The 12079-nt window shown below is 39.3% G+C and overlaps 1 long non-coding RNA gene across 1 annotated transcript; it reads left to right on the top strand.

Annotated features, from left to right (window-relative positions):
• Window positions 1-5223: 5223 nt before the first annotated feature.
• Window positions 5224-8165, top strand: LOC126817283 (uncharacterized). The gene is made up of 3 exons (XR_007678959.2): window positions 5224-5358; window positions 6695-6941; window positions 8042-8165. It is a non-coding gene; the product is annotated as an uncharacterized LOC126817283 (long non-coding RNA).
• The last annotated feature ends 3914 nt before the right edge of the window (window positions 8166-12079 follow it).

The raw sequence follows: 12079 nt of genomic DNA, 5'->3' as shown, positions 1-12079 counted from the left end.
TTATGGGGTCCCCTTTCAAACACCCACCCTCACGACTAGACTATTCCACTTATGGGGTCCCCTTTCACCGCCCACCCTCATGACTAGAGGAAGATTAAAGTGTTTTTTAAACACAACTAAGTAAAGCCGAGAATGATGACTGATGTTTAAGACTACAACATTCAATATCCGGAATTAATGTTTATTAATAGAATATTGTGAATGTAATAAGTTAATTATCTGATCTATTTGGAATTTATTCCATTATTTAGAATTCTAATAATTACTTCAAAATCGAGGTTGTTTCCTTGGATAATGTTGTAGAACCCCTCAAGCATCAAACGTTTACAACAATCTTATTTCTATATATGATGTGTACACGTGTTAAACAGATCAAGAACCAAATATGCCTATTGTGTGGCGTTTGTCCGGTGGGTTCGTTTTGCCAAATTGCCAAAAAAATTCAAACGTCAGAAATACGTCATTTCGAACAAGATTGAAATTGTAGTTAACATTCAGAAATGTGCGTTCTGATGGAACGAAATGGTCATTCCATTTCAAAACTTTTACCAAAGATAACAAATGGGAGTTTATGTTTGTGATTGGTTATCCATAATGAAGAGGGGTTGGGGGAGGGGGTGGGGTGGGGGTTATTGCCAACATTTGCGACATGCTTGGTATTTTACGGAGGTGCTTTATCAGATAGTAACGAATGTACAGTTTGTGTGATATTCTCGAGGAGTTATTGTCCTACACCGAAATCGTGTGCACACACCCCTAATGGAAGGTGAACAAGTTTGTTCTTTTTATCACGGAAAGTTTGTCTTGTTTTAGAGGTGATATTCTAGGAATGATAATACAGGTGGTTTAATGGTCGAAAGCGAAACATTAAACAGACATTATGTAAGATTTAGATAAAGACCTGACCGTTCTCTCTATAACATTTCAAAAATAAATAATACAAAATGAATGTATTGAAAGTTTCATTTCACATTACTTTATTTTGAGCAATGGTATGAATGGTTGTAGATTTGACAAGATGTGTTCATTGATCGTAACTGCCATACTGTTCAATCCTCCATTTTTAAATTAAATCATCTAATGGCCGAACCGTTCTAATCTACTTAAAATTGGGGGCATCTGGTAGCACCGAGAGTTGATTATTGTGTTGCCTTGTTAATGATGTTTAATTAATAATTTAGATAACATTTCAGGCCTAAAGAAAGACCTGCAACAGGCAGATTTAGCTCTTACATAATGTATGTTTAAGTAATATGCGGATAATGCACGAGGACATTAGCCCGAGTGTTGTTTCCATATATATCGCAATGTCTTGCCCGAGGCCATTAAACAACTTAAAATACAGACACTATTCTGTACGTGTATTTCAATAATGTACGGTCGGCAGGTTGCACGTACAATTACTTAATATAATGGTACGCCAACATCAAAGGGTGACGTCCCATCTGTATTTTATATCAGTTAAAATGGAGTTATTATATATATATGCATGTTAATTATAGATCTATATGTGTATCAACTATAGTTAAAATAATAAAAAGATTGTTTTTTTTTATAACGAGCCATGTTATAATGATATCTGACCATCCTTGATACAGCGGAAAAACAATTTTATTTTGAAATTGTGAGAAATCTACTTTGTGTTAAGGCATCACGCCAACCTATCCCACCAGAGGACAAATGCTGGTCACTTTCCTCCCGAATATGTTTTTCTTTGCACGTTTTTAGACTAAGGGGTATTATGGGGTGTGGTGGAGGGTGTCAGTTATTTTTATTTCATTTCCAACCTTTCCCACTTTAGCTCTGGTGCTGACCAACTTACTTCCAAACATGCTCTTCTTAGCACGTCCCGGGCTGTTTAAAGACATTTCATTATAGATGTCTTACATATAGATTAGATTGAAGAATAATCTTTAAGTGGAATTTAGCGATTGAGAAACACATTAGCAGATTATAATTTTTGTGGGAATCAAGCACTGGGTTCTTTCATAAATCACAACGTTTCTATAAGTATCCTCTTATCGTTAAAACCGGTGATTGGTTTCAATGAAACTTGTGTTCTGGTAGATTGAGGTGCCGTCTGGATTTCGCAAGCCTTGTTAAAAGCCTTACTGTTCTGCTCAGACTGGACTAATGAAGACGCGCTTATGCCATAAAGTGTGCAACTGCCAAGGGGTATTTTACGTGCACGCAAATATGTACATGGTACCTCGGGTTTTCGCCCCAACCGAACGACTATATGTTGTGCTCGTACAGCGGCGTTACGGCCTACTCTTATATCGAATTCCATCTGCCAAGTGTTCCTTTACGTGCATGCCAATGATGTCACGGCCCCGTTTTTTCGTCCCATGCGAACGACTATACGTTGACCCTTTACCATGCCCTCGGTCCTGTACGCCTGACAAGGTGGGGTCTCGTCGGGCATGTCGATAAAACGTCTCGGCCAACCCAAGGGTCGAACGTGGGACCTCCAGGTTAGCATGCCAACGTCTTACCCACTGAGCCAGGAGACTAACCCGAAACGTATGACATACATTGAAAAATTAACTGAACGTAAAATGTTGGTTTTAAAATGACCGGAATATTGACAAAACAATAAAACCCTGTCAATTGTATTCCAAGTGGTTGACAACAAAGCGGAGATAATTCAATGGGCTTGATCCTTTCGACAGAGCGGAAACTTGGCCTAAAACAAACCAGTTTAAAAGCATTTGCTTGCCGACAAAGTCTCGGCTTTTCATCAGTTGATTTGATCTATATAGTGACGGATTAACCTTGTGGGGGGCCCGGGACATACCAAATGTGCGGGGGCCCCATTGTTGTTTGTTCAAATTGTTCGTACTGACTGCATATCGTACTAGCATGTACTCCACCGCCTTGAGTGTCTGGGACCCCAATATCCCTTACTGCCCAGGGCAACAATCCCCTCAGCCCAGGCACTGGTTGACTCCGTCCGGGATAAAATATTAGTATGACCCAGAACAGTGGGGGAGGGGGGACATTTGTCCCACTTTGCCCCCCCCCCCCTAGATTCTGTACTGGATCTATACGCCAATGTTTGCTGTGTATTGTGAAATAATTTTTTATGTGTGTTTATCATGTTTCTATGAGCGGGTCATATCGTTTTTTTACGGCCGCATTGCAATGTGGTCGTATATTGCGTCGCCCACGTCCGTACGTAAGTTGGAGAGAGAGAGAGAGAGAGAGAGAGAGAGATGGGGTTTAACGTCCACACGACACCAACAAGGTCATTTCAAGACTAACATGGTTTAATTTTATTTCAATAATTCGCTTGCGCGTAGGGGTCTTTAGCGGTGGATGGAAACTGTAACGTGGGGATGGAACACGGGAACTCCAAGTTAGCAAGCCAGCATCTTACTCACTGAGTCACCACGTGTGTTAAAGTAAATTATAATTAATAAACCTTGTTCACTTTTAAAACATAATAGCTTAATAGTTTCAATATTCGATTTGCTTTGCATGTGTTTTTTTAAACGTTGTATCATAAGGTCCGTCATTGAGTCAACTGCCGTGGTTTCGGTTTCCCGGATGTACGTGGCAAGGAGTAGGGTCGCCTGTCCAGCCTCGTGGGTTTTCTCCGGGTGCCCCGGTTTCCTCCAACTGCTAAAGACCCCTACGCGCAAGCGAAATGAAATGAAATGGGGTTTAACGTCCTACTGTTCTGCTCCTATACTGGGCTAATGAAGACGGGCATACGCCATACAGTGTGCTATGAGGGAATTTTTGCCCGGGCAGCGGCACTATCGCCTACTCTTTTATCGAATTCCAACTGCCAAGGAATCTTTTACATGCATTCCAATGTATACACGGAACCTCGGTTTTTCGTCTCATCCGAAGGACTAGACAGCTGTCCTTGTCAGGCCCTCCGTCCTGCATGACTGACAAGGAGGGGCCACGCCGGAAAATCTGGATGAACTTTCTCGACCAATGTAGGGATCGAACACCCGACCTCCAGGCTAGCGAGCCAGCGTCTTACCCACTTAGCCACGTGATCCCCGTGAGTAAGACACTGGCTCGCTAACACGGAGGTCCCGTGTACAGAAAAGTAGGACGTTAAACCCGACTTCTTCTCCAAAGTAACAAATCCTGTTTCTCATATTATCGCCCTGTCAGATATATCTCGGTTGTTAGAGTAGGTGGGAAGAATGATTTTAAACTCGTTGGAGTTTCCCTTTTAAGACAAGAACAGTATACCTACCTTTATACAAACAGTTAATCACACCTGCCTTAAAACAAATATAATATAGTTTTTATCAGATAGCATGCCATAACATGCCGACATTGTTATATGAATGTATCGGGGATTCAGATACGATAATAATGTAGGATAGGGCGATACGACTAATCTACGACTGTTTTTGGTAACCGTGTCAGACAGGACGATGCGACTATTCCATGGTAATCGTGACCGACAGGACGACAAGAATAATCTACTAGGCGATGCGATACTAGGAGAGCCGAATATTCTACTTGGAGAGACGAGTGTTGTTGCAATGGTAACCGTGTCGGAGACAGGACGATACGAATATTCTACTAGGACAGACGAGTATTGTTGTAGCAGTTCATGGTTTTATTAAAGCTCGAGATTGTTAAATACTAGTTGTAATAGATTGATTGGTGATATATACCGGTTACTATATAGAACACTAAACAGTTAATATTACTCGTCTATATATGCACGTGACCTATTTTTATTGACCGGCTAATCTGTCATAGTCATATACTATTTTAAGCTTAGTATCGCTATATTTATTACACGACGTTTAATGCAATATTACCGAATTGACCCCCTCGTAACGGATGACACTGACATGGCAGTGTAACAAATTGAGCAGTTGATGACGGTATGACATATGACAGTGTGACACATCATACTGGATTGTGAAGGACTTCTGTGTATTTCTTGATGGAAGAGTAACCGATGAAAGTGTTTAACGTATGACAGTGTAACAGATGACAGTGTAACAGATGAAAGCCTAACATATGACAGTGTAACAGATGACAGTGTAACAGATGAAAGCCTAACATATGACAGTGGTACAGATGACAGTGTAACGCATAGTAGTGTATTATATGACAGTGTAACGCATAGTAGTGTATTATATGACAGTGTTACACATGACAGTGTAACAGATGACAGTGTTATATATATGAAAGTGTAACCGATGAAAGTGTAACAGATGACAATGTAACATATGACAGTGTAACATATGACAGTGTAACAGATGACTTTGTATCATACTGGATTATGAAAGAATTTTGTATATTTCTTGTTTACAGCTCTGTAACATTTGAGTATTTTGTATAATATAACCGGTAAATCTATAACAATGTCAGGTACGTATATTTAAACATACATTATACAAGAGGTAAATCTGCCTATTGCAGGACTTTCTTTAGGTTTTGTGTCGGATTTTCAATCAACGCTCATTGGTTATTAAATCCAAACAAGGATAATCGAGACTATGTTTTTTATCGTACCGACTTTAGTAATGATGATCGAGGCTAGGCCTAATATTCAATCGTTAATATCGCGGTTCAGAGTGGAGCAATTTGACTGAAATTTTCAGCATATTCCCTTTACATTATCTAGTTTTATTCTAACTATTATAGTGAGAACTGTCAGCTCTTTATCTAATCTCCCACAAAGTATCTTTATATATGCTGTAAAGGTTATTTAAGTTCTCTAAATAATGTTCTGTTTAATGTATTGAAGTCGTTGACTAGTACAAGAGACAACGAGAACTAGGCTTAATGACGTACCTGGGCTTTTCTACTACTTTCTTAGTAACGCACTGGCAGTTATACCAGTATCCATTTCTGGGAGTGGGTTACTATGGTCTAGGCATCGGGTGCACGGATTACTAAAATTAAATAGAATAACGTTGGCGCAAAACGGTGCCCATACGAAACACTTATCCAAAAATCGTAATTGCCCCGCCCTACAATTTAAAAATCAAAACATTTATTATGACTGTCCATACAAGTACAAATATTATACAAAGGCGAGGGAGTAAAAAATGGTATATTCATGTATATGGACAAATGTAAGTGAAACATTCATGTTAAATGTAAATTAAACATTATGTGGACAAATGTAAGTGAAACATTCATGTTAAATGTAAATTAAACATTATATGGACAAATGTAAGTGAAACATTCATGTTAAATGTAAATTAAACATAATATGGACAAATGTATCTGAAACGTTCATGTTAAATGTAAATTAAACATAATATGGACAAATGTATGTGAAACGTTCATGTGTATTGGCAAATGTAAATGCAACATTCATATATAAGGACAGCTCTAAAGGAAGTTCCAGCTTTACCGGCAAATTTAGAGAACTAAAATATCCAAGGGAGCATTCGTGGAAAACGAGTCGCTTGAAAGAAAAGCCTATAACTCGTTTGTATATGGCCATTACCAGCCAGAGTTACCAGCCTGGTTTGCCATTGGTATAGGACGACGGAGGGTCTGGCAAGGAAAATAGGGATAGTCCACTCGTGTATAGACCTGCCATCCTCGGTATCCCCAGTGTACTCATTCCGTTCTACTCCACTATACCCTGGGTTAATCTATAGGGGAGACACGTATTTCGTTTTACTACTGTTAATGTCTTTGAGCGCAGGCTCATTTTGATTTGTGTTGGATTTCTGTTTACATCTTTCAGTGGACATGATTGACGTCATAAACAGGACAGATTTCATCAACGCCACTTATGAGAGCAGACAACATTTTTATGATGAACTGGAGAATTGGAAAATCGATGTCAAAAGTAGACCAGCCAAGGACATTGTAGACGAATTCTGCATGATATTTAGACTTTTAAAGGCTAAGTACTGTACGACTGACATTCAGAATGAAGTGGTTGTTGACATGGTTACAAACACACTTGGTCGAATGTCTGGGGAGTGGTGGTAAGTAAGAGAACACACACACACCCACCATCACCCACACCCACACACCCATACACCCACACACACACAACCACTCACCCACACCCCAACACCTACACACACCCGGCCACACCCACACACACACCACCCAAAACAAACCGGTAACTCATTTGGAGTTTAAGCAATCAACCAGATGAATATGTGTACTATCTATAAAACTGTACTTTTCAGTAACCTGGTAGAGGTCGGAGCCGCAGTGGCTCAGTGGGTAAGACGACGGCTTGCTAACCCGGAGGTCGCGTGTTCGATCCCGGTGTTGGCCAACAAAGTTCATCGGAATGTTCAAGCGCAGTGCCCCCTTGTCAGTTGTGTTGGACAGAGGCCCTGGAAATTAATGTATAGTTGTTCGGATGGGACGAAAAACCGATGTTCCGTGTACACATTGGCGTGTACGTAAAAGAACCCTTGATAGTTGGAATTCAATTTACGACTAGGCGAAATTGTCCTCATAGCACACTGTATGGCGTATGCCCGTCTTCATTAGCCCAGTCGGTGCAGAACAGTAGGACGTTAAACACCATTTTATTTCATTTCATTGGAAGAGAGTTTCCCAATCGTTTGTTACATATACGTTGTCGAATGCACGCTACTCTCAAGGAGTCGTGGCCATCTTTGCTCTAGGGACAGGTTTATAAGTCAAGTGTGTGCTTGGCTTCATTATCCCAGTAGGTACATTAGACTAGCCCAAAACATTCCTATCAGTATACCCACCACAACTATAAGCTCTAGATCTACACCCCCTACATTCTACAGAGGAACCTTGTACCCTCTTTATCCTTCGATGTTATTCTTTTCATTACAGGGGGATTTGATGGCCGAATGGTTAGCGCGTGTGCTTCGTTCATAAGGTCTGCCATTAAGTCAGTTGGCGTGGTTTCTATTCCCCGGTTGTAGGGTCGCCTGTCCAACCTCGTGGATTTTCTCCGGGTCCTCCGGTCTCCTCCCACTGCTAAAGACCCTTACGCGCAAGCGAATTATTGACATAAAATTGAACCATATTTTAGTGTCGAGTGAACGTTAGATCTCATTTCGCTCTCTATCTCTCTCTCATTTTATTTCAGCACTGTCATGTCCGACAATCAACTGGGACCTCTACACCAACTTTATATACAGTTTTATATGGATACGTTAAAACTTGGATTACGACCGACTCATGTTATTGTCGTGCAGGCATTAACACAGGAGCTACATAGATACTTGAAGGTAAAACCTTCTAATCCTCTATTTTAGCTGATTGGGGTCTTAAGGTGTAAACACGCATCCAAATGATTGTCATGTAACATCACTTTTAAAATCTCGTCACTTCTTCACTGCTCAGCAAAGAGTAAACTTTAAAGTTCTAACCCTAAATTATCAGTGCACACACGGCACTATGCAACATCATTCATAAATTCTCTCCATATAGATCTCTCCGTTCTGGTTGCCAGTGTTTATTAACTGTTCCAAAGCTGCAGATCATTTGCCTATAATGCAGCTTATACATCATATATTAGGCCCTTACTAATATTGCCCCTGTCCCTTTATGGTCGATGATACTACGTCACATCGTTTAACTGTTCTTCTATTTATAGAAATGTTCAATTGAGAAATGGAAAGAATTATTAAACCTGTTTAAAAAAGATTTCAAACCGTTGCCAGTTGAAGAATTTTCAAAATTTGCTGAAGATTTGTCAGATGTTTTTGAAATTCTTGTGGAAGCCAAGTAAGTATATCGTATTATATTATCAGATAGAGAATTTGTTTTGAAGTTAAAATAAATGATCTTGATGGAACATTATTTTCCCGGTATCTTTCACCCCCGCTTGATGGGCCTCGGTGTTTTAACTAGGCTTAACTAGTGTCCAATCAGTAAAAGCTATGGGTCAATCTTTCCTTACACCCCACCCCCACACCCCCAGGATATGTTAAAGAAGCAGGAAAATTTATTGTTGACTTTCCGAGGGCAAGAATCATATACTTGTGAGTATCCTAACATGGCAATAAGTTTTATATTTCTACATGAACAGGTCCGAATTAAAGAAGACTTTACAAAGAGACTTTGCTGAGCTATATCTTTTTTTTGAACTGAATTTCCTGAAGGAAGAGAAAAAGGTGTATGACATGTATCACAACCTCGGTGTTATAATATGGGATAAATACAACAGGAATGTTTTTATGGTTGGTGTTATGTATACAGGGTCATATTTCTATGGAATACAATTACTGAATATATCAACATTTTTTTATTGATAATATTAATCAATTACATCTTCTTTCAGGGTGTTTTGATTATTAAAACCTGGTCATTGTAAATACCCCACAACAAGTTATCCATTAATCATTTTATGTTGATTTCAAGTGGTCTATATCCAGTATATTAGCATTAAACTTTTATAATTACAATACCTTAAAGTAGCTAAGTCTCTAACTCAATATCATCCAAAATCTTCGAAAGTGAAAACACGATTTATTTGTCCGTTTAAATCAACATTGATGTTGTGATCTTACCGGGAAAAGATGGCCTTCTGATATCCAATATTTAAGACAAAATAAACATTTTACAATTGGTACACGAATCGTGTACCATAATGCGTTTCAGCGCTATTTGTAATAAGGGACTCGAAAAACGGTGACGCTATATTCTTATCTGGAGAGCATGCCCAATAAATACTATCGGCCTAGACTGGAATAACCAGACGCTAGAGATTGAAATTCGATTGAGAATACTGGCGTATTTAGCCGAACCTAACTGATTTGAAATTACAGTAAAACAGAAACGATTGAATGTAAATCAATTTATATACATTCATATTACATTATTATATGCGTTGCGACCCATTTGTGTCAATTTCTAGGTCCCAAATATTAGCGACTTAGCTCCTTTAAGTAAGTTAGGTTCCTTTTAAGCTAATTAGAAGGGTATCTCTGGTTGGTCAGCATTAACTAAGTACAGTTGTGTACATGTATATATTGTCTTGTTGAAACATCCCTCAGTATTAAGCAGTAATTGTATTCCATAGAATTGTCACCTGTATATTGCAGTTCAATTACTATATGCCATTGTATATGTTAATGTTTTTGGGAGAAACTAGAGAACGAGAAGATTAGCAAGGCGATCTACTAGCCTTAGAAGGTTCTAAAGTTGTTTCCTTTTGTTGCGGAAGCGATATGCCTACATTAGAATAGAATCAGGAAGCCACGGTGACTCAGTGAGTAAGGCTCTCGGTCACTAACTAGGAAGTCTCGGGTTAGATCCCATAGTCGTTCGGATGGGACGATAAAGTGGGCAAAAGTATTCCAATATCCTGCTGTATCGCGTATGCTCGTCTTTATTAGGCCAGTTGGTAAAAAGGTAGGACTTAAATCCCATTTCAATTCATTTACAATTGGACCAAAACCTTTTTTAATAAACAAAAAAACCCCAACATTTTATTGTCACATAGTATACAGTAAATTTCTATATTTTCCTTTAAAATTATAGATATCTTTATATTGATCTTTGGTGCGTGATAAGGAGACCAGGAGTAGGGTCACCTGTCTAACCTTGTGGGGTTTTTCCGGGTCCCCCGGTTTCCCCTCACAGCTAAAGACCTCTACAAATATGTTAATCGCGCAATGACATGGTTTGTGTCGCGTAGACGTTACTCTCTCTCTCTCTCTCTCTCTCTCTCTCTCTTTTTCTCTCTCTCTCTCTCGCTGACTGCCCCGGTAACCGAGATAGAAGAATAAACAGGCTTATGTTAGTCTCAGATTGACCTTAAATTTTCGGAAATTTCATTTAATTTTAGGATGTTAAAGACGCAGAGTTTTACAAAAGTTGTCTGAAATATTTTATTGCTGTGTTAAGTGATCCTGGTGGACCGTATGAAGAGGACGGGGTCGATAAAATCAACTCAGTATTTAGAAAGTTCAAATCTGGTTTACAGTAGGTTTTTAATCACAAGTTCAGTAGAGTCCCTGTCATCAGTCAATACACCGTGTCTAACCCACCACTACAAGTTCAGTATAACGAGTTTAACCCGCCACTCCATATTCAGTATATCGCGTCTAACCCACCACTACAAATTAAACATACATTATGCAAGAGCTAAATCTGCCTCTTGCAGGTCTTTCTTTAGGCCTGAAATGTTATTTAAACTATTAATTAGACATTTATTAACAAAACAAGACCATAATCAACTCTCAATGGCATCGGCGTTATCCGATTTTAAATAGATTGGAACAATTCAGCCATATTTTGATTTAAGCTAAAAACGGAGGAGCGAGACTTATCTTCGAACAACCAGTACGGTGGTTGAAATTATTGCACACGTCTTGTCAAACCTCCCAAGGCTAATATCTTCGTTCGCAATAGAGTAATTTGAATGAAATTTTCAAATTATTCATTTTACATTATCTACTTTCGAACTATGATAGCAAGAATGACTAGCTCTTTATCTAACCCGCCACTAGAAGTTCGAGTTCGCATACGCGCTCATTGTAAATGAACCTTGCCTTTAGTTGTATTTGTTTTATCAACAGAGACAGTAATATGTTTGAAGACATCTGTGAAGATACGATAGATTTTGTTCTAATATTAAGTAAAAAGACACACGGACCGAAAGATGGTAAAATTATAGAAGATATTGGGTATTATTGGTCGGAGATAAAACCTGGTAAAATTAAGGTAAGTCAATTTATGGAAGCGGACGTTTAACCCAGTCGGCCAAACTACTAGTTAAGATCAATTGTCGTTTGATTCTTATTGGAAAATATATCTGACTCTTGACTCGCTAACCTGGAGGTCGGGTGTTAGATCGCTGCATTGGTCGAGAAAGTTTGTCGTGATTTTCAGACGTGGTTTTCCCCTTGTCCGTGGTGCAGGACGGAGGGCCTGACAAGGACAGCTGTCTAGTCGTTCGGATTGGACGGGATACCGAGGTTCCCGTGTACTATTTACGTGCCACGTAAAAGATCCCTTGGTGGGTGGAATTCGATACAAACGTAGGCCTCATCGCCGCTGCCCTCAAGGCACACTGTAAGGCGTATGTCGATCTTTATAGAAAAGTAGGAATTTAATCCCCATTTCATGTCGTCTGTTGGAGCCACGGTGTATCAATGCGTAAGACACTGGCTCACTA

The sequence above is a fragment of the Patella vulgata genome, chromosome 4 (assembly GCF_932274485.2).
Source record: "Patella vulgata chromosome 4, xgPatVulg1.2, whole genome shotgun sequence".
NCBI lineage: Eukaryota > Metazoa > Mollusca > Gastropoda > Patellidae > Patella > Patella vulgata.
Note: the sequence above shows the minus strand (reverse complement) of the source record. Positions and strands in the feature narration are given on the sequence as shown.